Here is a 27819-nt window from a genome sequence, read left to right as displayed (position 1 = left end):
TTGCCACCCTCCTTAAGCCTAACCCTAAACCTAACCCTAACCCTAATGCTAACCCTTCCCACCCCCCAATATATGTCATCATTCGCTTATCAGCGAAATCATTCATCCTTTAGTTTTTTGGAACTGACTTATCTCACTTAGTATGATATTCTCCAATTGCATCCATTTGCCTGCCAATGCCATAATTTTATCATTCTTTATGGCTGAGTAATATTCCATTATATATATATGCCACAGTTTCTTTATCCATTCATCAATTGAAGGACATCTAGGTTGGTTAAACAATCTGGGTATGGTGAATTGAGCAGGTATGAACATTGATGTGCCTGTATCTCTGTAGTATGCTGATTTTAAGTCCTTTGGGTATAGGCCGAGGAGTGGGATACCTGGGTCAAATGGTGATTCCATTCCAAGCTTTCTGAGGAATCTCCATACTGCTTTCCAGAGTGGTTGCACTAATTTGCAACCCCACCCGCAATGTATGAATGTACTTTTTCCCCACATCCTCGCCAACACCTATTGTTGCTTGTGTTCTTGATAATCGCCATTCTAATTGGGGTGAGATGAAATCTTAGGGTAGTTTTGATTTGCATTTCTCATATTATTAGAGATGGTGAACAGTTTTTCATATATCTGTTGATTGCTTGTACATCTTCTTCTGTGAAGTGTCTGTTCATTTCCTTAGCCAATCTGTTGATTGGATTATTTGTATTCTTGATGTAGAGTTTTTTGAGTTCTTTATAGATTCTGGAAATTAGCACTCTATCTGAAGTATGAGTGGCAAAGATTTTCTCCCACTCTGTAGGCTCTCTCTTCACATTACTGATAGTTTCCTTTGCTGAGAGAAAGCTTTTTAGTTTGAATCTATCCCAGTTGTTGATTCTTGCTTTCATTTCTTGTGCTATGGGAATCCTGTTAAGGAAGTTTGATCCTAAGCCAAAAAGTTCAAGATTTGGACCTACTTTTTCTTCTATAAGATGCAGGGTCTCTGGTCTGATTCCGAGGTCCTTGATCCATTTTGAGTTGAGTTTTGTGCAGGGTGAGAGATAGGGGTTTAATTTCATTCTGTTGCATATGGTTTTCCAGTTTTCCCAGCACCATTTGTTGAAGAGGCTATCTTTTTTCTCCATTGCATATTTTTGGCCCCTTTGTTTGGTATGAGAAAATTGTATTTATTTGGGTTTGTGTCCATGTCCTCTATTCTGTACCATTGATCTACCTGTCTATTTTGGTACCAATACCATGCCGTTTTTGTTACAATTACTTTGTAGTAGAGTTGAAGTATTGTGATACCCCCTGCTTCGCTCTTTCTGCTGAGGATTGCTTTAGCTATTCTGGGTTTCTTATTCTTCCAGATGAATTTCATAATTGCTTGCTCTATTTCTGTAAGGTACGTCATTGGGATTTTAATTGGAATTGCATTGAATCTGTATAGCACTTTTGGTAGTATGGCCATTTTGACAATGTTAAATCTGCCTATCCAAGAACATGGGAGATCTTTCCATCTTCTAAGGTTTTCTTTAATTTCTTTCTTTAGTGTTGTATAGTTCTCATTGTAGAGGTCTTTCACCTCTTTTGTGAGATTGATTCCCAAGTATTTTATTTTTTTTTTGATGCTATTGTGAATGGGGTAGTTTTCCTAATTTCTCTTTCTGAAGATTCATCACTTATGTATAAAAATGCATTGGATTTATGAGCATTGATCTTGTAGCCTGCTACTTTACTGAATTCACTTATGAGTTCTAAAAGTTTTCTGGTGGAATTTCCAGGTTCCTCTAAATACATAATCATGTCATCAGCGAACAGGGATAGTTTGTGTTCTTCTTTTCCAATTCGTATCCCTTTAATTTCTTTGGTCTGTCTAATTGCTCTGGCTAGAGTTCCAAAGACGATGTTGAATAGAAGTGGTGAAAGAGGACATCCCTGCCTTGTTCCAGTTTTTAGGGGGAATGCTTTCAGTTTTTCACCATTTAGAATGATATTGGCCATGGGCTTAGCGTAGATGGCCTTTACAATGTTAAGGAATGTTCCCACTACCCCAATTTTCTCTAGTGTTTTGAGCATGAAGGGATGCTGTATTTTATGGAATGCTTTTTCTGCATCTATCAAAATAATCATGTGATTCTTAACTTTTAGTCTGTTGATATGGTGAATGACATTTATTGATTTCCTGATGTTGAACCAACCTTGCATCCCTGGGATGAAACCCACTTGATCATGGTGCACTATCCTTTTAATATATTTTTGTATGCAATTTGCTAAAATTTTGTTGAGAATTTTTGCGTCAATATTTATTAAGGATATTGGTCTGAAATTTTCTTTCCTCGATGTATCTCTGTCTGGTTTAGGTATCAGGGTGATATTGGCTTCATAGAATGAATTTGGGATGGTTCCCTCCTCTTCTATTTTATGGAATACTTTGAGAAGTATTGGAATGAGCTCTTCTTTAAAGGCTTTGTAGAACTTGGCTGAGAACCCATCTGGTCCCGGACTTTTCTTTGTTGGTAGGCTTTTGATGACCTCTTCTATTTTGCTTGAAATTGATTTATTTAAATTGTGTATATCCTCCTCATTCAGTTTAGGTAATTCATAGGTCTCTAGAAACTGGTTGATGTCTTCGAGGTTTTCTGTTTTGTTGGAGTATAGATTTTCAAAATAGCTTCTAATTATGTTTTGTATTTCACTCGTGTCTATTGTGATATTTCCTTGTTCATTCCGAATTTTAGTAATTTGAGTTTTCTCCCTCTTTTCTTTGTTAGTATGGCTAAGGGTTTATCAATTTTGTTTATTTTTTCAAAGAACCAACTATTTATTTTTTCCAATTTTTTGTATTGCTTCTTTTGTTTCAATTTCGTTGATTTCAGCTCTGATTTTAACTATTTCCTGTCTTCTACTACTTTTGGTGTTGGTCTGCTCTTCTTTTTCTAGGGCTTTGAGCTGTAATGTTAAGTCGTTTATTTGTTGATTTCTACTTCTTTTGTTGAATGCTCCCCATGAAATGCTCCCCTTAAAATCGCCTAGTATTATTGTGTTGTGGTCTATTTGATTTCTGGAATTGAGAAGGATTTGTTTGACGTACATGGATGAGCCAATTTTGGGGGCATAGATATTTATGATTGTTATGTCTTGCTGATTTATGCTTCCCTTAAGCAGTAGGTAATGTCCTTCTTTATCCCTTCTGACTAGTTTTGGCTTGAAGTCCACATTATCTGAAATGAGGATGGATACTCCAGCTTTTTTGCTATGTCCGTGTGCATGGTATTTTTCCCATCCTTTCACCTTTAGTCTATGGGTACCTCTTTCTATGAGATGAGTCTCTTGCAGGCAGCATATTGTTGGATTTTTCTTTTTAATCCAATCTGCCAGTCTATGTCTTTTGATTGATGAGTTCAGGCCATTAACATTCAGGGTTATTATTGTGTTATGATTTGTATCCCCAGTCATTTGACTCATTTTTGTTTTTTGACATGATTTGGTTTCTCCTTTATTTGGCTATTCCTTTAGGTTAGTTCCTCCCGTTGCTGATTTGGATTGTTCCTTTTCATCTCTTCCTCATGGAATATTTTGCTGAGAATGTTCTGCAATGCTGGCTTTCTTTTTGTAAATTCCTTTAGCTTTTTTTCATCATGGAAGGATCTTATTTCATCGTCAAATCTGAAAGTAAGTTTTGCTGGGTATAAGATTCCTGGTTGGCATCCGTTTTCTTTCAGGGCTTGGTAAATGTTGTTCTAGGTCCTTCTAGCTTTTATGGTCTGGATTGAAAAATCTGCTGATATTCTTATTGGTTTCCCCCTGAATGTAATTTGATTCTTTTCTCTCACGGCCTTTAAAATTCTGTCTTTATTTTGTATGTTAGGTATTTTCATAATAATGTACCTTGGTGTACGTCTGTTGTAATTTTGTATATTTGGAGTCCTATAAGCCTCTTGTACTTGGTTTTCCATTTCATTCTTCAGATTTGGTAAATTTTCTGATATTATTTCATTGAATAGATTATTCATTCCTTTGGTTTGTTTCTCTAAGCCTTCCTCAATCACAATAATTCTTAAATTTGGCCTTTTCATGATATCCCATAATTCTTATAGATTCATGATTTTTTACCATCTTCTCTGTTTGGTCAACTTTGTTTTCAAGGTTAAATATTTTGTCTTCAATGTCTGAGGTTCTGTCTTCCAGGTGTTCTATCATATTGGTTATGCTTTCTACGGAGTTTTTAACTTGGTTTATTGTTTCCTTCATTTCAAGGATTTCTCTTTGGTTTTTTTTTCAATATCTCTAACTCTTTATTGAAATGATCTCTTGCTTCCTGTATTTGCTCCTTTAACTGTTGATTGGTGGGATCATTAATGCCTGCATTTGCTCTTTCATCTCCTCATTTGCTTCCCTGATTGTTTGAATTATGTACATTCTGAACTCCCTTTCGGACATTTCTTCTGCTGTGCTGTCATTGGGTTTTATTGATATAGTATCTAGGTTTGTTTTGAACATTTTCTTCCCTTGTTTTCTCATATTGGTCAGATATCAGTGGGATTCTGAGATATTGCAGATTTCCTCTATTGGCTTATAGTGTCCCTGTAGATTTCCAGTGCATCACCTCCCAGCCTTCAGTAGCCTGAAGTCTTGGAGGAATGTGATAATGCAGTACTTCTGAAGAAAGCTGCCCCTAGACCGATACTGGTTCCAGGGCTTGGAGCTGGCTCTGTGCAGGAAGGCTCTCACTGGGCTGTCTGCTCCGAGAAGCTGGCCGTGGAGGAAGCGCGCCACCGGAGGGAGCAGGGCTGCCTGGGGAAGACTCTAGCTGCCCTGCCCTGCTCTGAGAAGCCGCCCCTCTCCAGGCCTGCTGCCCAGGCTGAGCTTCACCCGGTGGGGGATACTCACCCCGTGGCTCTATGTTAGTCTGAGTCTCTTAATGCCTCCCCTTCTTGAATCCTGGGTTCTGGAGCGACAGGACATGCAGTCACCCTCTAGTCTGCCATCTTGGATTGCCCCTGAGCATATATTTTAAAAAATTATTACCTGTTATAATAAAAATTAGGTTTTATTCTAGTACTTTCATTGTTTTAGGCCTTATATTTCACCTTTAATCTATTTTGAGTTGACTTTGATATACCATTGGCAAATAGGGGTCAGAATTCATTCTTCTGCATTAGAATATCCAAGTTACCAGCATCGTTTATTGAAAAGAATGCCCTTTCACTAATGTGTGTTCATAGCAACTTTGTCAAAATGAATTGGTTGCATACATGTTTTAGCTTCCCTACTCTATTCCATTGGTCTAGGTGTCTGTTTTTATGCCAATAACAGACTTTTTTTTTTGATCCTATTCTTTTTTTTTTATTATAAACAAATGGGATACATGTTGTTTCTGTTTGTACATGGCGTAAAGGCATACCATTTGTGTAATCATAAATTTACATAGGGTATTGTTGTTTGATTCATTCTGTTATTTTTCCCTTCCCCACCCCTCCCACCCCTCTTTTCCCTCTATACAGTCCTTCCTTCCTCCATACTTGCCCCCCTCCCTAACCCTAACTCTAACACTAACACTAACCCCTCCCTCCCCCCATTATGTGTCCTCATCCACTTATTAGTGATATCATTGGACCTTTGGTTTTTTGAGATTGGCTTATCTCACTTAGCATGATATTCTCCAATTTCATCCATTTGCCTGCAAATGCCATAATTATCATTCTTTATGGCTGAGTAATATTCCATTGTATATATATACCACAGCTTCTTTATCCATTCATCAATTGAAGGACATCTAGGTTGGTTAAACAATCTGGCTATTGTGAATTGAGCAGCTATGAACATTGATGTGGCTGTATCTCTGTAGTATGCTGATTTTAAGTCCTTTGGGTATAGGCCAAGGAGTGGGATAGCTGGGTCAAACGGTGGTTCCATTCCAAGTTTTCTAAGGAATCTCCACACTGCTTTCCAGAGTGGCTGCACTAATTTGCAGCCCCACCAGCAATGTATGAGTGTACCTTTCTCCCCACATCCTCACCAACACCTGTTGTTGCTTGTGTTCTTGATAATCGCCATTCTAATTGGGTGAGAAGGAATCTTAGGGTGGTTTTGATTTGCATTTCTCTTATTACTAGAGATGTTGAACATTTTTCCATATGTTTGTTGATTGCTTGTAGATCTTCTTCTGTGAAGTGTCTATTCATTTCCTTAGCCCATTTGTCAATTGGATTATTTGCATTCTTGGTGTAGAGTTTTTTGAGTTCTTTATAGATTCGGGATATTAGCACTCTATCTGAAGTATGAGTGGCAAAGATTTTCTCCTACTCTGTAGGCTCTTTCTTGCATTGCTGATAGTTTCCTTTGCTGAGAGAAAGCTTTTTAGTTTGAATCTATCCCAGTTATTGATTCTTGCTTTTATTTCTTGTGCTATGGGAGTCCTGTTAAGGAAGTCTGGTCCTCAGCCGACATATTGAAGATCTGGACCTACTTTTTCTTCTATAATCTGCAGGGTCTCTGGTCTGATTCCGAGGTCCTTAATCCATTTTGAGTTTAGTTTCGTGCATGGTGAGAGATATGGGTTTAGTTTCATTCTGTTGCATATGGATTTCCAATTCTCCCAGCACCATTTGTTGAAGAGGCTATCTTTTCTCCATTGCATATTTTTGGCCCCTTAGACTTTTTTTCCCCCAAAAGATACAGTTACTTTATTAACATTTGTTCACCTAAATATTGACCAATTTCTTTGTCCACCATTTCTTGTTGAATCACTGACTTTCCTCCAAGGATCATTATCTGTCCATATGAAGACAGTTTTTTAGTACAGGTTTATTGGCGCTAACCTTAGTTTTTGTTTATCCAGATATGTCTTTAATTCACTTTATTCTTCAAAGTTGTTTTTGATGAATATATAATTCTAGCATGACAGTTATTTTCTTTTCATCCTTTAAGCATATTATTCTATGATATTATGTTTTAATTATTTTTATTTGCTATAATTGGTTGGACAAGACAGTAGAAAGCATGCAGTATACACAAATGGAGCATAAATTCTCATTTCTGACCATACAGGGTCTGAGTCACATTAGTAGTGTAATCATACATGTTTATAGGGTAATAATGTCTGTCTCATTCTCCCATACATCCCATCTCCACTGCCATAACCCTCAATCCCATCTGCACAAAGTTTGTCCATTTTTACCTACAACCCCCCACTCCCTGCCACACACACTATGGATCAACATCCACTTATCAGAAAAAACATTTGGCCTTTGGTTTTTGGGAACTGGCCTATTTCACTTAGTGTGATATTCTCCAACTCCATCCATTTACCTGCAAATGCCATAATTTCATCCTTAAGACTGAGTAATATTCCATTTTGTATATGTAGCATAGTTTCTTTATCCATTCATTTGCTGAAGGGCATCTAGGTTGGTTCCATAGTTTAGCTATTGTGAATTGAGCTGCTTTAAACATTGATGAGGCTGCATCACTGTAGTATGCTGATTTTAAGTCCTTTGGATATAAACCCAGGAGTGGGACAGCTGGGTCAAATGGTGGATCCACTCCCAAGTTTTTGGAGGAATCTCCATACCACTTTCCAGAGTGGTTGTACTAATTTGCAGTCCCACCAATAACATATAAGTGTACCTTTTCCCCCACATCCTTGCCAACACTTATTATGATTTGTATTCTTGATAATTGCTATTCTGACTGGAGTGAGATGAAATCTTGGAGTAGTTTTGATTTGCATTCTCTAATTGCTAGAGATGATGAACATTTTGCATACGTTTGTTGATCAATTATATATCTTCTTCTATGAAGTGTCAGTTCCTTAGCCCATTTATTGATTGGGTTGTTTTTTTTGGTGTCAAGTTTTTTGAGTTCTTTATATATTTCAGAGATTAGTGCTGTATCTGAGGTGCATGTGGTAAAGATTTTCTTCCATTCTGTAGGCTCTCTCTTCAAGTTATTGTTTCCTTTGCTGAGAAGAAGGTTTTTAGCTCAAATCCATCCCGTTTATTGATTCTTAAATTTACTTCTCGCACTTTAGGAGTCTTGTTAAGGAAGTCAGGTCCTAAGTTGAAATGATGAAGACTTGGGCCTAATTTTTCTTCTATGAGGTGAGGATCTGTATTCTGGTGCCTGTCTTTGACCACTTTGAGTTCATTTTTGTGCAGGGTGAGAGATAGAGGTTTAATTTCATTTTGCTACATATGGATTTCTAATTTTCCTAGCACCATTTGATGAATAGACTATTTATTCTCTGATGTATGTTTTTGGTGCCTCTGTCTAGTATAAGATAACAGTATATATATATATATATATATATATATATATATATATATATATATATGGGTTTGTCTCTGTGACTTCTATTTGTACCATTTATCTACATGTCTATTTTGGTACAAATACCATGCCATTTTTGTTACTCTAACTATTTGTACCATTGATCTACATGTCTGTTTTGGTGCCAATACCATTCCATTTTTGTTACTCTAACTCTGTAGTATAGTTTAACGTCTGGTATTGTGATGCCTCCTTCAATCTTCTTGCACAGATTGCTTTGGCTATTCTTGGTCTCTTCATTTTCGTGAATTTCGTGATTGCTTTTTCTAATTCTGTGAAGAATGTCATTGGGATTTTAATAAGAATCACATTAAATCTGTATAGCACTTTTGCTAGTATGGCCATTTTGAAAATATTAATTCCCCTGTCCAAGAACATGGGAGATCTTTCCAACTTCTAAGGTCTTTAATTTCTTTCTTTAGTGTACTGTAGACTTCACTGTAGAGATCTTTTACTTCTTTTGTTAGATCAATTCCCAAGTATTTTATTTTATTTTATTTGAGCCTATCGTGAATGGGGTAGTTTTCCTAATTTCTCTTGCAGTGGATTCATCTCTTTCATGTAGAAATGCATTTGATTTGGGGATATTGATTTTATATTCTGCTACTTTACCAATTCATTTATTAGTTCTAGAAGTTTTCTGGTGGAATTTTTTGGATCTTCTAAATGTAGAATCATGTCATCAACAAATAGTGACAGTTTGGGTTCTTCTTTTCCTATTCGTATCCCTTTAATTTCTTTTGTTTGTCTGATTGCTGTGGCTAGAGTTTCAAGGACTATGTTGCATAGAAGTGGTGAAAAAGGGCATCCTTGTCTTGTTCCAGTTTTTAGAGGGAACGCTTTCAATTTTTCTCCACTTAGGATGATATTGGCCTTGGGCTTAGTGTAGATAACTCTTACAATGTTGAGGTATGTTCCTACTATTCCTAGTTTTTCTAGTGTTTTGAACTGAAGAGGTGCTGTATTTCGTTAAATACTTTTTCTGTATCTATTGAGATAATCATGATTTTTGCCTTTAAGTCTTTTGATGTAATGTATTATGTTTATTGATTTCTGTGTATTAAACCAAACTTGCATCCCTGGGATGAACCCCACTTGATCGTGGTGCACTATCTCTTTAATACATTTTTGTATGTGATTTGCCAGAATTTTATTGAGCATTTTTGCATTTATGATCATCAGGAATATTGGTTTAAAATGTTCTTTCCTTGATGTGTCTTTTTCTGGCTTGGTTATCAGGGTGATACAAGCTTCATAGAATGAGTTTGGAAAGGTTCCCTCATTTTCTATTTCATGGAATAATTTGAGGAGTATTGGTGTTAATTCTTCTCTGAAGGTCTTGTAGAACTCCGTGGAGAATCCATCTGGTCCTGGGTTTTTCTTGATTGGTAGGCTCTTGATGGTGTGTCCTATTTCATTGCTTGAATTTGATCTGCTTAAATTGTGTATGTCTTCCTTTTTCAGTTTGAGTATTTCATATGTCTCTAGAAATTTATTGATGTCTTTGAGATTTTCTATTTTATTCAAGTATAAATTTTCAAAATATTTTCTTATTATTATCTTCTGTATTTCAGTAGTGTTCATTGCAGTATCACAAATTTTAATAATTTGTTTTCTCTCTCTCTTTCATTAATGTATGAAGAGAATGGTGTATCAATTTTATTTATTTTTTCAAAGAATCTACTTTTTGTTCTGTCAATTTTTCCAATTGTTTCTTTTGTTTCAATTTCATTGATTTCAGCTCTGATTTTAATTATTCTTGTCTTCTAATGCTTTTAGTGTTGATTTGTTCTTTTTCTAGGACTTTGAGATGTAATGTTAGGTCATTTATTTGTTGACTTTTTATTCTTTTAATGTATGAGCTCAAGGCATTGAATTTTCCTCTTAGCACTGCCTTCATAGTGTCCCAGAGATTTTGATATGTTGGATTGGTGTTCTCATTTACCTCTAAGAATTTTTTAAATTTCATCCCTGATTTCTTCTGCTATCCATTCATCATTCAGTAGCATGCCATTTAGTCTCCAAGTGCTGGAGTAGCTTCTATTTTTTATTTTATTATTGATTTCTAGTTTCATTCCATTATGATCTGATAGAATGCAGGGTAGTATTACTATATTTTTGTATTTGCTGAGAGTTGCTTTGTGGCATAACATATGGTCTATTTTTCGAAAAGGATTCATGTGCTACTGAGAAGAATGTATATTCACTCTATGATGGATGAAATACTCTATATATGTTAAATCTAAACCATTCATTGTATTATTTAGTTCTGTAGTTTCCTTGTTTAGTTTTTGTTTGCAAGATCTATTCAGTGATAAGAGAGTTGTGTTAAAGTCACTCAGTATTATTGTGTCTTGGTCTATTTGATTCTTGAAATTGAGAAGGGTTTTTGATGTACGGAGATGCTTCATCATTTGGGGAATAAATATTTACAATTGCTGTCTTATGAAGTATGAAATGTCCTTCTTCATATTTTCTGACTAACTTTGGTTTGAAGTCCACTTTATCTGATATAAGGATGGAAGCCTTGTTTGTTAATGCAGTTCACGTGAGTGATATATATTTTCCCAACCTCTTACTTTCAGGATGTGAATGTTTTCTTCTTAGGAGTTGAGTGTCCTGAAGACAGCATATTGTTGGGTCTTTCTTTTAAATCCAATCCTCCAGTCTATGTCTTTTGATTGATGAGTTTAGGCCATTAACATTCAGGGTTATTATTGAAATATGATTTGTATTTCTGGTCATTTTGGTTTATTTTTGGTTTTTAACTTGACTGAGTTTCTCCTTTGATTGACCTTTCCTTTAGTGTAGTTCCTCCCTTTTTTGGTTTTCATTGCTTTTTCTCATTTCCTCTTCATGGAACATTTTGCTGAGCATGTTGTATAGTGCCAGCTTTCTAGTTGTGAATTCTTTTAACTTTTGTTTGTCATGGAAGGTTTTTATTTCATCTTCAAATCTGAAGCTTAATTTTGCTGGATATAAAATTCTCAGTTGACATCCATTTTCTTTCAGATCTTGATATATGTTATTCCAGGACCTCCTGGCACTGAGGATATGGGTTGAGAAATCAACTGAGATCCAAATTGGTTTCCCCCATACGTAATTTGACTTTTTTTTCTCTCACAACCTTTAAAATTCTATCCTTATTCTGTATGAGAGTCATTCTCACCATAATGTGCCTTGGTGTAGGTCTGCTATAATTTTGTACATTTGGGGTCCTGTTAGTTTCTTGTAGTTGATTTTCCATTTCGTTCTTTAGATTTGTGAAGTTTTCTGATATTATGTCGCTGAAAAGTTTATGCATTCCTTTGGATTGTATCTCCATGTCTTTGTCTATTCTGATAAATCTTAAATTTGATCTTTTCATGTTATTCCACATTTCTTGGAAATTCTGTTCATGATTTTTTACCATTTCTTTGCGCTGTCAACTTTATTTTCAAGAGTATATATTTTGTCTTCATTTTCTGAGGTTCTGTCTTCTAAGTGGTCTAGTCTGTTGGTAATACTTTCCATTGAATTTTTAATTTGGTTATTGTTTCCTTCGTTTTGAGGATCTTTGCTTGATTCTTTTTTATAATCTCTGCCTCTTTATTGAAGTGATCTTTCACTTCCTGTATTTTTTCTCTGATACTATTCTTTATTCTGAAGATCAGCCTAACTATGTACCTTCTAAACTTTTTCTCTGACATTTCTTCTATTGTGTTGTCTTGTTGGAACATCTCTGCTTTTCCGAGGTGCTTTGTTCCCACATTTTTTCATGTTGCTTGTGTGTCTTCCCATCTAGGTGTATGGATCTGAGGCAGTTCAGTTTCTACCCTGTAGTCTTATGGTATCCCTGAAGGTTTCCAGTACCTTACCTTTAAGGGGGAGACCAATATTAACAGCACCCAATGCAAACACTATACAACCTTAAACCAAATGGTTTCTATTAAGGTACATACAGTTTGTCACAATAAATAGAAATTATGCATTCAGTTATCATCCACAATATAAAAAGTATGTTAGCTAAAAGCGTTTATCATTTGAATGATGGGTAATGAGGGAACAGAAGTAGTATAAGATGTAGTGTTTATGAGGGAGAATGAGAGACAATAGAGGCAAAAATTTATAGTAAGAGCAAGGGAGGGATTAATAGATGTTGACTGTTAGTACAAGAGAAGTGAGAAAGAGAATCCAGGGAGACAGGTGAGAGAAAAAAGATAGAGTTTTTTAAAAAATAAAAGTATAAGAATACACAACAAAACTATAATATACTATTCGGACATCCCATTCCTCAATAATATGATACATGAAAAATATTTGGATTCAAAGATGGTCGAGGTATGAAAGAGAGGGCAACAACAACAAAAAAAGGAGAGTCTCAATGGAAAATTGAACTATTGCTTCCATTGGCTTTCAAAAAACTAAAGGTCAAATATTTTCTCTGATATGTGGATGCTTATCCATAACAGGGGAGAGGGATGAATAGAGGAACTTTAGATTGGGCAGAGGGGAATGAGAGGAGGGAAGGGAGCAGGGACTTGGAAAGATGGTAGAATGAGATTGACATCATTACCCTAGGTACTTGTATGATCGTACAAATGGTATGATTCTACATCATGTGCAACCAGGGAAATGAATAGTTGTTTCCATTTGTGTATAGTGAATTGAAATTCATTTCACTGTCATGTATAACTAATCAGAACAAATAAGAATAAATTTTAAAAAAATTTAGTATAAAAATTTAAAAAATAATTTAAAAAAAATTCTCAGCTTCCTTCTCTGATAGGTGGGATTTTCTGAAAGTTTATGTTAGCTCCAGTCCACTGGGTGCCAAACCAGTTGGATGGGCGAGTTAATAGCAAGATACCTAGTCTTCCCACCTGTTGTAACTGGGCCCTTCCATCCCTGCACACATCAGGATTCTCTGATCTGGAGAAAGCCCGTTCTCCTCCAGTTTCTTTAACCTATGCTACCCCAGGGAACTGTCCATAGTCTCCAGTTTTCCACAGGCTTGCCAGACCCAGTCTGGCCCATGCAAACCCAGCTACAATCTGATGGACCTGGGCTTCAAGTTCCCCAGACTCTGCCTTGTTACAGTCCCAAGATCTCAGTGCCCTTTCAACTTAAAGATTGTCCACGTTGAATGTGCTCACACAAAGGACAACCATACAAAGAGGCAGCCAGATAGCAGCTACTAGTACACCCAGCAGAAAGACCACAGGTGCAACCAGACCTGCAGGTACCCCAATATATCTCCAGGCACTGGCCAGTGTCCCCAGAATGAGGTGGCCATGCCCTGAGATGACAGGGGTGGTGGCAGCAAACCTGCAGGCCCTGGTTGGTGTCCTAAGGTGGTGGCAACTACTGTAACCAAACCTGTGGGTACTGTAACAATGGATTTCCAGGCAACAGTAGGCGGCAGGCAGTGGGTGATGCACTTGCAGTCTGCAGGCTAACAGTGGGTAATCAACAGGTGCATGTCAGGCAGCAGGCAATGAGTAGGTGAAAGGCGGCGGATGAGCAGGCAAGAGGCAGGCAAACTGGCAAATTGTAGATGATAGGTGGCATTCAGTGAGTGATCTACGCTCAAAATGCAGACAACATGCTGGTGACTGCAGCCGATAGATGCAGAAGAATGGTGGGGAAACAGCAGGAGATCAGTGGGCAGTGAGGGCTGCCTCACAGAGAATCAATATTTCCTCTGCTTGAATCCCAAGTCATGGAGCAACAAGGAATGCAGCCTCCCTCTAGTCTGCCATCTTGGATCTCCAGGCTGTTTTGATTACTATAGATTTGTAGCATATTGCAAAGTTGGGTAATATAATGCTTCTTGCTTTGTTCTTTGTACTCAAGATTGTCTTGGCAATTTGGTTTTTGTTTGTTTTCTTGTAGTTCTGTATAAATTTTAGTATTTTTTCTAGTTTTATAAAGAATGGTATAGTTTTTGTGATAAGATTTACAATCTGTAATCACTTTGGATAATATAGACACTGATTCCTCCAATCCATAAACACAGGATCTCTTTCAGGGTATTTTTGTGTATTAGTTTTATTTTGCTTTTCAGTAATCTTCAATTTCTTTCATCAATGTTGAGAATTTTCATTGTAGAGATCTCTCGTCTATTTGGTAAAATGTAGTCCTAGGTGTTTAACTTTTTGGTTGTCCTTGGAAATGGGATTATTTCCTTAATTTTCTTTCAGGTAATTTGTTACTGACATGTAGAAATACTGCTGATTCTTATATGTTGATTTTAGACCCTGTAGTTTTCCTGCATTTGTTTATTTGTTCTAATAGTATTTTGTTGGAATGTTTGGAGTTTCTGTGTACCGGATAATGTCATACGCAATGTAACTTGCCCTTCTCCTTTCTAATGTGAATATCCTTTCTTTCTTTCCCTTGTCTGATTGCTCTAGCTAAGACTTCCTTCCAAGGAGATCTCAAAAGACCACAATGCTGATGAAATTTCAAAGGGAAATGGGGATTCTATTGAGAATTTGGAGAAAAGGCTATTCTTATTACACTGTGACAAATAATTTGGTTATATTTTATTCTTGCCCTGACACTTTGTGGGATGCCAAGATTAAATGTGATTGACTAATTTACTTGTGGGAGATTTTGGGACAGCAAAGCATTAAGGTTGTGATGTGAGTATTACTGGCCACTTGCAGCCAAATGTATAGTGAAATTCAGAAATAAAAAAGATGCCAAATACATAGGTTTGAAAAGTCTGTAGTTTGGTCAAGAGAGGAGCAACAATATCTGTAAGAGTGTGGCCAAGGAGGGTCTGATTGCAAAAGAGATCACTGTGGATAAAAAAGTCAAGTGTTTTCCATCAGGATAATAGGAAAGATGCCTCAAGAGCATCTCAGAAATCTGCAACTTTTATCACAGCTCTATCAGAGGTGTGGAAGAAAAAAACATGTTTCAAAGACTTTCCAGGCCAGATTTTTTTTTTTTTTTTTTTTTTCAGGAAAGAGTCTCAGAGCAACATGCATGCCCAGGATCACATTATGATTTATTTTGTCATGCTCAGTCAGCAAAGCTCTCTAGGGTCATAGCCACGGTTCAAGCAGGCACAGATGTAGCTCAGACTGGTGGTAAACCTTGGCATCATACACATAATGGTGATTTTGCAGGTGTGAAAAATGCAAGAGTTACAGTGTTATGGTAGATTCCATTGAGATTCCGGAGGGAAAGTCAGGGAGAGCAGGCAATGTGCTACAGAGCCGGAGTCCCTTATGGCCGATACATAATGGAGCTGTGGGAGTTAATCTAATGCTGCAACAGAGGAAAAGAAGAAAAAAAAAAAAAAAAAAGTAGAGTTTCCAGCTACACATGCAACATTCTCTGCAGAAAACTGTAGGCAATGTATAGAGACAGTATAAGACCAGTGTGTGAGCTGCAACCAACAAACTATAGGGCCTGAGATGCCCAGGTCCTTGGGAGTCCATATCACACCACAGTGTGCCCCATCTGCTCAACATAGAGATCCAGAACTTACTGTTTACCCTGATGAGTTGAGTCTTTTTTGGAAAAATTCTACTTTTATTTGCCTATATCAATCTTTTGGAATAGGGATGTTTGCCCTGTGCATATTTCGCCATTGTAATTTTTTTTCCCCCTAAACAGGATCTCATCATTGAATTTGCCTTGAATAGACTTTGGACTTGGACTTGGACTTTTCAGCAATTCTAGAAGCAGATGAAACTTTGGGACTATTGAAGATGGGGGACTTTAGTTCATATAGTGAGATGGACGTGAATCTTGTGAGATAGGGGACAGACTACTACAGCTTGGGTATTGAATGCCCCCCAAAGACTCATGTGTTAAATGCTTGACCTCAGAGTGGTTGGTATGAAAAGGTGCTGCAAACTCTTAGGGTGAGGCACAATGAAAGTTCTGTAAGTCATTGTGTGTGTGCCCTGAAGGGACTGGTTCTGGCTTGAGATATGAGTACTTGCTCTGACAGGTACTCTAACCACTATGTGCCATTCTCTCCTGAGGCTCAAACCAATGGGAACTCCAATTCTTTACTTGAACCTATCAGCCAAAATAAACCCCTCTTTGTTTCTTCAGCAGTTTATGTGAGACGTTTTGTTATAGTAATGGAAAGCTGACTAATACAAAGATTTTTTTTTTTTCTGAAGAGACAGATTCCCTCTATATCTAATTTGCTTAGTACATTTTTAAATCATGAATGAATGTTGAATTTTATCAAATGCCTTTTCTACATTTATTGAAATTATCATATGCTTTTTTCTTTGGTTCTTCTTTCTGTAGATGTAATGTGTATCATGTTTGTTGATTTGCATATGTTGAATCATCCTTGTCCCCCAGGATTAATTCTATTTGATTTTAATGTATAATCATCTTAATATGCTGTTAGAGTCAGTCTGTAAGTATTACATTGAGAATTTTTGCATCTATGTCCATGTGAGATATTAGCCTACAGTTTGGTTTTTTGTTGTTGTTGTTCCTATTTGGTTTAGGTATCAGGGTCAGACTGGTCTAATAGTATGACTTTGAAATCATTCCTCCTATTCAATTTTTTTGAATAATTTGAGAAGAATTGGTATTATTTCTTCTTTCAATGTTTGGTGGAATTCAATAATGAAGCTGTCAGACCTTGGGATGTTCATTGATGGAAGATGTCTTATTATTAATTCAACCTTACTATTTGTTACGGATTTGTTTAGGTTTCCTGATTCTTCAGAATTCAAAATTGGTAAGATCAATGTGTCCAGAAATATGTTCATTTCTTCTAGGCTACCAAATTTGTTGGTGTTAAACCATTCATAATAATCTGTAATGATTATTTATATTTATGTGGTGTCAGTTTTAATGTTTCTTTTAAATCTCTGATATCTTTTAGTGTAATTGTTTTGTAGTCCAGCCAAAAGTTTGTCAATTTTCTTTATTTAAAAAAAAAAAACAAAAACATATCATTGTGATTTGGATGTGAGGTGTCCCCCAAAGGCTTATGTGTGAAAAAATGTAAGATCATTCAGAGGTGAAATGATTGGGTTATGAAAGTCTTAACCCAATCAGTGAATTAATCCCCTGATGGAATTAAGTGATGATAACTAAAGGTATATGGGTGTGGCTGGAAGAGGTAGGGCATTAGGGACATAGCTTTGGGGTACATATTTTGTATCTGGCAAGTGAAGTCTCTCTCTCTGTTCTTTCTGATCATCATATGAGCTGCCTCCCTCTGCCACATTCTTCCGCCATGTTGTTTTGCCTTACCTGAAGACATGAGGAATAATGCCTGCTGTCAATGAACTGAGACCTCTGAAACCATGAGCCCCTCAATAAACTTTTCCTTCTCTAAAGTTATTCTGGTTGGGTCTGTTAGTCACAGCAGTGAAAACACTGACCATCTCTTCATTTTCTCTGTCATTTTTCATTGATGTTTTATTTTCTATTTTATTCCTGCTCAGATATTTATTATTTATTTCCTTCTCTTAATTTTAGGTTTGATTTGTTCTTATTTTCCTAATTGCTTCAGGTACAAACGTTGATTGCTTACTTGAGATCTTCCTGCTTGTATGCCGTAGGCTTTGATTGCTATAAATGACTCCTCTGTTACTGCTTTTTTTGTATCCTCTAAGTTCTGGCATGTTTTATTTCCATTTTAACTTGTTTCAAGATTTTTTGTGTTTCCTCTTAACTTGTTTAATTGTTTTTTTGGATTTTCAGGAGTAAATTGCTTCATTTGTACTTTTTTCAAAGTTTGTCTTGTTACTAATTTCTAACTTTGTTACTTGTAGTCAGAAAAAATAATGTTTTGATTTATAAAATTTATTGTTGAGACTTACTTTGTGACCTAATAGAAGAATGTTTCTTATGCTGATGAGAAAAAAAAAAATGTGTCTACTTCGGCTGTTGGTTAGAATTTTCTGTAGATATCTGTTAGGTTCATGAAGTTGATGATACAGTTAAATTCTGCTGCTTCTTTGTTAATTTTCTATATGAATGATATTTTAAAAATTATTAAAAATTAGGTATTAAATTGTCCTATCATCTTTCTCTGGAACTCTATTTCTTTTCTATGCATATTAATATTAGTTTTTATATTCAGTTGTTCCAAAACAGGGTACATATAAAACTATAATTGTTATTTCCTCTCTATTAATTTAGCCTTTTTGATTATATAATGACCTTCCTTGTCTTTTTTAATGCTTATGATTTAATGTCTATTTTAGCTGATGGAAGAATGGTGATTCCTTCCATCTTTCATATTCTACTTTTGGAATATATTTTTCCATCTGTTCTCTTTCAGTTTGTTTATACCGAGAGGGAAATGATTTTCTTTTGTATGTGGCATATAATTGCATCTTGTTTTCTTTTATTCATTCGATTCCCCCATGTCTTTTAATTGAAGAATTTAATTCATTTATACTTAAGGTAATTTTAGGTGGTTAACTCCTATTTATACTGATTTTATTTTATTTTTTCACTGTTAGTGTGGTTCCTTTCTTTTTTCCCTTTCTTATAGCTTCCCTTTGTGACTATGTGATTTTCTATACTAGTGCTTTTTAATTCCTTGCTTATTATTTTGAGTAGGTGTACTACAGGTTTTGACTTTGTGATTACAATGAAGTTTAAGTGATCTTTTGATTATGAAAATCTATTCTGAAGTGATACTGACTTAAAATTGGTGATAAATATAGGAAATATAAGAAAGTGAGAGAGAGAGAGAGAAAACTAGTAATTAGAAAACTATACTGGCACCCCATATTTTCCCACAGTTTGAATTTTTAACATTTTGTTTTACATCTTCGTATGTTGTCTCTTAGAAAAACTTATGTGCTGAAAAAAAAGAATATTAATAATTACTACCTTTAATTTTTTTAGTTTTTATACTAAAGACAAATGATTTACACACTGTATTTACAATTTTAGAGCTCTGAATTTGTATGTACAACTACTCTTGCCAATTATACCTTCCAATGTTTTTTATTATTTCTCTTTGAGTTTGAATAACTTTTGAAAGACAGACTTGGAGGTGATAAGTTCCCTCAGTTTTTGTTAATATGTGAATGTCTTTATATTGCCTTCATTTCTAAAGGATAGTTTTACTGAGCACAGAATTTTTGGTTTAGAGTTTTGATTTTATCCAGCACTGTGAAAGTCTCATTCCACTCCTTCCTGTTCTGTGAGGTTACTGCTAAGAAGTGTTCTTTCAGGTGTTTTGAAACATCTTTACGTTTTTACCTCCTACTCTTCTTGCTGCTTTGAAAATCCTCTTTGTCTTTAACTTTCAAGAGCATGATTATATGTCTTAGGGTAGACTTAGTCCAGTTGAATATGATGGACTCCTTTGATATTCCTGTACTTGAATAATCACATCCTTTCCTAAATTTAGGAGTTGCCTGATATTTTCTCCTTCAGTGGTTTTTCTGCTCCTTTGTTATTATTGAGTCCCTCTTGAATTCTAATAACCTGAATATTTGTTAATTTGATACTGTCACAAATATATTGTAAATTTTTAATTCCTTTTCAGTTCTTTTTTCTCTTCCAATCATGTATTTGCAAGTAGCCTGTCTTGAATTCCATGATTCTTTCTTCTTTTTTTATTTTTTCCATCTTTTTTTTTTATTATTGTAAACAAATGGGATACATGTTGTTTCTCTGTTTGTACATGGAGTAAAGGCATACCATTTGTGTAATCATAAATTTATGATTCTTTCTTCTGTTTAATCTATTGTGCTATTGATGGTTTCTATTATCATTTTTATTACACTTAGTGTATTTTTCATCTCTAAGACCTCTTTTAAAAAAATTACTTCTCAGTTAAGTTTCTCTGTTTTATTTTTTAAATTACTTTTATCTCTCTGCTAAATTTATCTGGTACAATACTGAATTTTTCTCTGTGTTTTCTTGAAGCCTTTTAAGTTTCCTTATAATAGGCATTTTGAAGTCTCTATTTGGGAGTTCACACATATCAGTTACTATATGGTTGGTTTCTGAAGACTTGTTTTTGTCCATCACGTGAAGAACATTTGATTGCCTAAATGTTCTTGATGATTGTTGGTATATGACAGCATCTGAACACTGAAAGATCAAGTATTCATTACAGTCTTCATAAGCTGACGTTTTGTCTGTCTTTCTAGAAATTCTAAACAGGCTACTTATCGTCTCTGGGCCTGTGGTCACTTCTGCTATTTCAGCACTAGATGGCACCCTAAGTCCAGATTGGTTACAAATCTGTGGTTGGTGTGTTTTCACTGTTTCAGCACTACAGGATGCCCCAAGCCTACCCAATTCTGCAACTGGTCGGTTCTTCAAATTGAACTTGGAGAGTATCTAAAAAGGGGAGTCTGAACCCACAAACCTTTGCCTGGGATCAAGATCAAGCCATACTTTCATTTGTGATCACTGGTTTATGGTCATGTACTATAGGGTTTTGCTGGCATTGGGCCTTACTGAAATGAGGCTCCAATAAAATGAATTTGCACTTACCTCATTTTTCTTCTCATAAGCAAACAATTCCATTTTCTGCATTGTGCTGAATGGAGTTGGAGGAAGAAAGGTGGACAGTCCTGTGACCGTCCATGTCATAATGCTGTTGTATCCTGTAGCCATATTTCCATTGCTATAACAAAATATATGAGATAGTTAACTTATAAAGAGAAAAGTTTTATTTTCCTTAAGTTAGAAAAGAAGAGGTAGAGACAGTCCCTTGGGAACAAAGCTGACACTAAGCTGGGCAACCATGAGTCTTGCACCCAATATGGACCTTTGCAATCCATGAGGTATGCCCCAGGGCCTTGTAGCAGCTGGCAATTATTCAGGCTGAACCATCCCAGTGGGATACAAGTTTCCACCTGGTACCAAGGCAGTTCTAGAGGCTTCGTCTGCAAGCACTAGCCTGAGGGTAAGAGATTTGCAGTCTGCCTTGGGTTGGGTTTCACCACAAAGGTACTAAGTTTCCAAGCAAAATCCTATGCTTCCGTTCTTGTCTCTCAGAAGATTGAATCTTGATCTACACTGTGCTGCCTGTGGTTGGAGAAAGGGTGGAGAAGAAACTTCCTCTGCTGCCTGGATAACTCAGGCCCAAAGACTTGGTTCACAGACATTAGCTTGGGAACAGGTACTAGGGGGCTCTGTCCAGTATTAGGCTTCACCATGGTGAGACTACTCCTGGGTTTCAAGTGTAAGGTCTGGGCTTAATTCTCTTTCCATGCCCCAAGCAGGGCAGGCAGTATTGCTTAGGGTTGGGGGAAGGATTATGCATGCAACTCTTTACTTCCTACATTCTTCAATGAATCTTTTCTTCTTGTTATGCTACAACCACATACTATGGACTCTCACTTGATTTCCTTAGCTCTTGTGAAGATAGTTTGGTATATAAACAGCTCTTCAAACTGGCATTTCTAGGAGATGATTGTTGGAGGGTCTTACCTGGCTGCCATCTTGTTCTGCCTCCTGAGACAATTTTTCTAATATATGTTTTTCAATATCTGAATTATAGTTTTTATATAAATACACCAAACATTTTATGTAAATTAATCATAAGTCAAATAGTTCACTGTTTTCACCATGATAAAAAATGGTATGTAATAAACTTTGGTGCTAATTCTTATCTATCAATTGTATTGGAATTGCCATATCATAGTTTAAGACTTTAGATGATTTTTTAAGATCTTTGCTATTCTTAATATAAATACAAATCTAAATATATTTGGGTTCCATCATTGAAATAACAGTAGAAATTAACTATACTAACACAAATCTCTGAGTTTATTTTATTTCTCTTTTGAAAGATTCTTGAACATTTCATGCACTGATGAAAAATATTGTCCATTCAAGTATACCATCATCTGTTTATTGGATTTCTATTGCAGGCAATATTTCCGATAAATATTGGGGATTGAAAAATGAATAATTTTTTTAAAATAGTATTATAGTCCTCCCAGAGTTTGCAATCTAATGCAAAATATAAGGGAAAAAACAAGAATTGTAATAAATAGTATTTCTCTATGTAGAGCCAAGGGATGTTTTCCTAAAGACATATCAGAAGTACCCATGAGATCATTCACAATCTAATTTTCATCTTTAAAAAAACTGTATGGAACTACTGTCAAGAAACCTAAGGATAATATATGAGTGGAAAAGGAGGGTCTTTGAAATAACAAGGAAGAAAAAATGTTGAACATCACTGAAATAGTGTATAAAAATTGATATAGTAAAGACATTTTTAAAGTACATAAGAGAGGCACCTATATTAGATTTGAGAAGTGAAAAAAATGCATTCAGAAGATATAATAGCTATGATAATATACAAAAGATAAAGAAGAGTAGGAGTTATTTATTTTGGATGTAAGTATAAAAGGGCAGGAGAAAGAAGAGTCCTGAATATTCTGGACAGAATCAATAGCAAATAGAAACACTAAAAATGAGAAATAGCGTATTATAGGAAATAAAAATAATTTGTAATGGTGGGACGATTGAGTTCAAAGGTGTTCTACTGGGTGATAAAGAAGGAAGGAAAGGTGAATAAGATATAGAAACATGAAGGAATTTATGAATCATCACACTTAGATTTTACTTTAGAGCTTTGGGAAATGACTGGTATTAAGCCATTACATTTAAAGAGCATTGATTGGTATTAAGCCATTACATATAAAGAGCATTTGCACTACCGTGTGGATAGTCCAAGGGCTCAGGTAGAAGCAGAGAACCAAACTGCAAAGAGGCTGCAGCAGATGATGATAGCATGGCACAGTGATGCCAATGGGAAAGAGCAGGGACTGGTTCACCCAGTGATGAAATCGAGAGGACTCTGGTTTCAGGAATGGAGAGTAGGAGATGAGAAGGACCAAAGGAAGGGCCTCAGAAATATTGTTTGAGCAGCTGAGAGGCCAAGATGGCCCTGTGGAGATATAGAAAATTTGCAGAAAACCAGTAGAGTGTGGGAAGTCAGTGCAGAGTGGGAGTCCAGAGATGCCCTCAGTTTGAACAAGTTGGGAATGAGATACCCACCAGATGAACGTGGAGTACCTGAACAAGTACCCGAGTCTAAAGATTATAACAAAAGTAAGTGGAAATGGAGACCAGGCTGTGGAAGTTAATAGGAACATACAGTAATGAAAACCAACTGAATGTGTAAGAACTCAGAGAAAATATAAAGGATGGGGAAAGAATAGAGTTTAGGTAAAATAGAGTTTAGACCTCCAGAAGTAACAATAAATAAAGGGCAAAAGAAATCTGCAAAGAATCCTGAGATGATACAACCAAAGAAAGAAGAAAAATAAAAAACACCAAAATAGAAGAATAGGGTCATGCCCAATTGATAAAACTTGTAGATATGATCAGAAATTCCTATAAATGTCTTCAAATGGTAGGTGATTTATCAAATTGTTAAAATTCAAAATAAAAAGGTCCCCAGTTCCTTAACTATAATGGATTTTTACATGTAAAGAATATTCTTTAATCAATAAAATTAAGAATAGCTTATCATATATTTATAATCATTGACATTCTTTCCTTAAAGGAGAAAATATCTAATTTAGTTCAAAGCAGTCACACAAATATTCAGTAAAAAGCAAATGAGAACAAATATGATCTGAGTCACAAACAGTAAAGAAATTGAGGCATGGACAGTAAATTGACTTGGGTTATGGTGACCCACCAACTTGAAAATAGTCTCAAAGTAAAGATTGTCTATTTGTATGGGTATAACAAGGATTCTGCTCTGTATTTCTGTGTCACGAGGAAAAATGAAATAGATTTTATCTAAATGTTAGAGGATGTGTTTGGAACCATTTGACTTAGAATATAAATGACATAGCAGAGAGCAAGTTCACATGAAGGAAGGGGGCTCTGAGAAGAGACTTGGGGTGAGCTCCCAGAATCCCTGCAGACGTGAATTCCTGACTGGGCTGCATCCCTCTGGTCATGAACAACACTGACCGCAGAGCTCCAGGTAGGGAAACAGAACTGGTTGATTAATTTATTTCTTCCTGGTTGATACAGAGTTGGATCCTAAGGACTGATGATTCAAGTTATCCTAGTCCGAAGTTGTTATGCTCTGTGAATAATGTAATGAAATTGACACCTGTACTGTCTTTAAAAAAATAATAAATATGAGTGTAATTAATGTCAGTATGCTGTTTACTATTGCCTCTGAAATGAAGCCAAAGGTTTTCTTTACTACACCTATTGATGTAAGTTATTGACATATGAAGTTCATTGTGCTCAACTTCAAATTCAAATGTCTGAATTTTTTTTTCCTACTTAAGGAATCTCTTCGCTGATCGCTCCATTCAACAGCGTGTTCATTACATTCCACCCAAAACAATCTAGTTTTCTTCAGCAGCATAAGGTCTAGGCCAAGACTTTTATAGTTGTATCTATTCTTTTATTTATTTATTTTTTTCACTTATGACTTCTTGTTTCCCCACTTCTTCCAAGAAGTCATTAGGGTTTCCCCTTTTAAGTTTCAAGTAGGCCCGAGCACAATGAGTGAGATAACAATGCACCAGGAGGTTTGTGCTCACTTTGGCAACATTTCCAAGTCACCAAAATAAATCAGATGTGTCTCAACTTATGATGACGTTACACCGTGGTAGACCCACCATGAGTCAAAAATATCTTGTCAAAAATGCAAGAGTACACCGAAAGTACTGGACTTTATAACTTAGCGTAGCCTACCTTAAGCATTTTTTGAACATTTCATTAGCCTATAAACTCATCCAACACGAAGTCTATTTTATAATGAAGTGTTGAATAGGTCAGGTAATTTATGGAAGAGTTTATAGAAAGTGAAAATCAGTAATCAGAATGCTTGTATGAGACTTGTTCATACCATATTAAGAAAAAAAATCAAACTATCTAAAGTTGGTAACCATCCGTAAGCTTTTATAAGACAGACACCCCTATACCAAAGCATAAAGTTGAACAAATAAGCCAATTGATTCATCATGCATGTGATAGTGGCAGCTAACTAACATATTGCGAGACTTTTTCGTCAGCATACAAAACCATGTTTAAAATTGGCTTTGCTCAACCTGGGTCATGCCCACTATGTTCTGTTGGCACCTTTGATCTATTTATTTTTCTCTCTTCCTGCAACAGTATTTTGTCAGTCAAATCATCTAAAGTGTCCCTTCTTCAAGTAGTTGAATGCTTTCTCTACCGTGATGACTCTCCCATAACCCAGCATTATTGTCCATTTGGAACTTATAATAGTATATAATTATCTTTTTTAGTTTCTTCACTTTTTTCCCTCAACAGTATTTCTTCAAAGTAGTGTGAGTCCTCTGAAAGTAAATATATTGATTGACTTGCTTCCCACATGCTACAAATATTTAAAGCCGTGGTTGCACTGAACAGATCAACAAATATCTGGTTAATAAGCAAATGAATGATTTGACAATATGTAGCAGAGGGGTTGAATATAATTCTGTTCTTTACCATATGTTATAATTTCCTCATTCTGTTGAAGAGACTCTCCTTTTCTTATTGTGTGTTCTTGGCACCTGTGATAAAGACAAATTGATTTAAAAAAATGTATTGATTTATTTCTGAGTTCTCTGTTCTTTTCCATTGGTTCATATACCTGTTTTTTAATGCCAGTACCATGTTTTCTTTTTAAATCACTGTAGCTTTTTAGTATAATTTGGAGGCAGGAAGTGGGATGCTTTCAGCTTTGTTCTTTTGGCTCAAAATTTATTTGACTATTGAGGGATCTAAAGGAACTTTAGGATTCTTTTTTTCTGTTTTGTAACAAAGGCCATTGGATTTTATATAGGGATTGTACTTAATAAGTACATATATTTGGTTAGTATGAATATTTTAACTATCACTTCTAGTCCATGAGTAGAGGATAGATCTTTATTTCTCTGCATTTTCTTCGATTTTTTTCATTTTTTCCCTAATGTACAGATCTTTCACTTTCTTTGGTTAAATTGATTACCAAGTATGGAGTCATATATCCCCATTGGTGCAAAATACAAAACCCTCAAATGATTGGTGGTTTTAGGAGACTAAATGATTGGTGGTCTCAAGTGCTGTGGCGAGCTGAGTGATGCGCTGATTGGATAGGCAGTCAATAAAAGAAGCATCAGCTTCCGCAATAAATGAGTCAAGAGCTCTCACCTGTGGTGTCTGGGTGGCTATTGACGCTGTGCCCTTCACCCCTCTTTACACGCCCCCGTGGGATATAACATCTGGTGCCCAACGATCCCACCGCCGCTGGTCGGCCCCTTTCTTCGGCTCTCAGCCCCCAAGAGCCCCCCTGGTTTCTTCGGCTCTTGGGTAAGGGCCCCTATCGACACTGTATGTGTCTCTTGGGGTTTTGTTCTATGTTTTGTGTTATACGGAACCTACAGGGTAAGAGAGGCTCCTTCTTTTTCCCCGTTTTTGTCTGTCTAGTCATATTCTCCCTAGTTTCATTGAGCTGCAACACTTTGGGTTCCTCGGGGGCGTTTACTTAGGCACTAATCACGCCTAAACCCTGAACCACCCTTGTCTGAATTGGCTTGGGTACAATCCGAGACACTGTGGCAGGCATGAAGGCAACAACTAAAAAACGTTGCAAGTCCCCTGCTTAAGCATTTACATTGATCCACCACATTTTTAGGGCTCCCTTCTTTGTCTCCCTTTTTACTTTAACTTTCTCTCATGATTTCCTTTCACTTTTCTCTTTTTTCGTGCCTCCTCTTTGTTTTCTTCGCTCTTTTTCTCCTGTATTCTCTTCTACGTCCCCTCAACATGGGCAACCTCCTTTCTACCCTGAAAATGCCTCAATTATCTGCTTTACAAATTCTTTTGGCCCAGAGAAGCCTTAAAGTAAAAACTTCTGACCTTGGTAAGTTTGGGGATGAGACTACAGTTCTGGCACCTTGGATTAATCCTGAAAATATTTGGGACCCACAAATCTGGGTCTGAAAAAGGGAAGTTCATGATGGTCACTTTGCAGCCCCCCCCCCCCCCACCCTTTTTTCCTATTCTCCTAGCTATCATCGTGTCCCTCCAGGGTTCCTCCGCTGATACTTCAAAAACATAATGCTTCGGTGGATGATGATAAGTTGATTTTGCACCCGTCTCCTTTGTCTTTGTCCTCTAAAGATGCTCAGTCTTCCTCTGATTCTGAGGAAGACACTGAACCTTCCCCTTCTAACGTCCTGCATTCCATTCCTTCTCCCCCTCCTAAGCCCCCATGGACTTCCTCACACGTGTTCAAACTGCTGTTGATCACACTATTTCTGATGAGCTCGTTAAGGATATTCTTGTTAAACAACTTGTTTGGGAGGGAACCACTACAATTGTTAAAAATGCCATTGCTCCTCTCCGGCCGCCTCTGCCTTTAGTTAGGTGGAAAAATCCCATATCATCTCAGTGGCATGGGCCCCATCCCCTTCTCTCTCAAGGTAGGGCTTATGCTTGTGTCTTTCCAGAAACCAGCAAAACTCTGGTGTGGGTACCTGCGAGGAATGTCAAACCTGTGCTTAACTAAAATGCTTCTAATGATATACCTTTCTATGCTGTTAAGGAAATTCATTACAGGTT

Source organism: Sciurus vulgaris (assembly GCF_902686455.1).
Source record: "Sciurus vulgaris genome assembly, chromosome: 5".
NCBI lineage: Eukaryota > Metazoa > Chordata > Mammalia > Rodentia > Sciuridae > Sciurus > Sciurus vulgaris.
Note: the sequence above shows the minus strand (reverse complement) of the source record.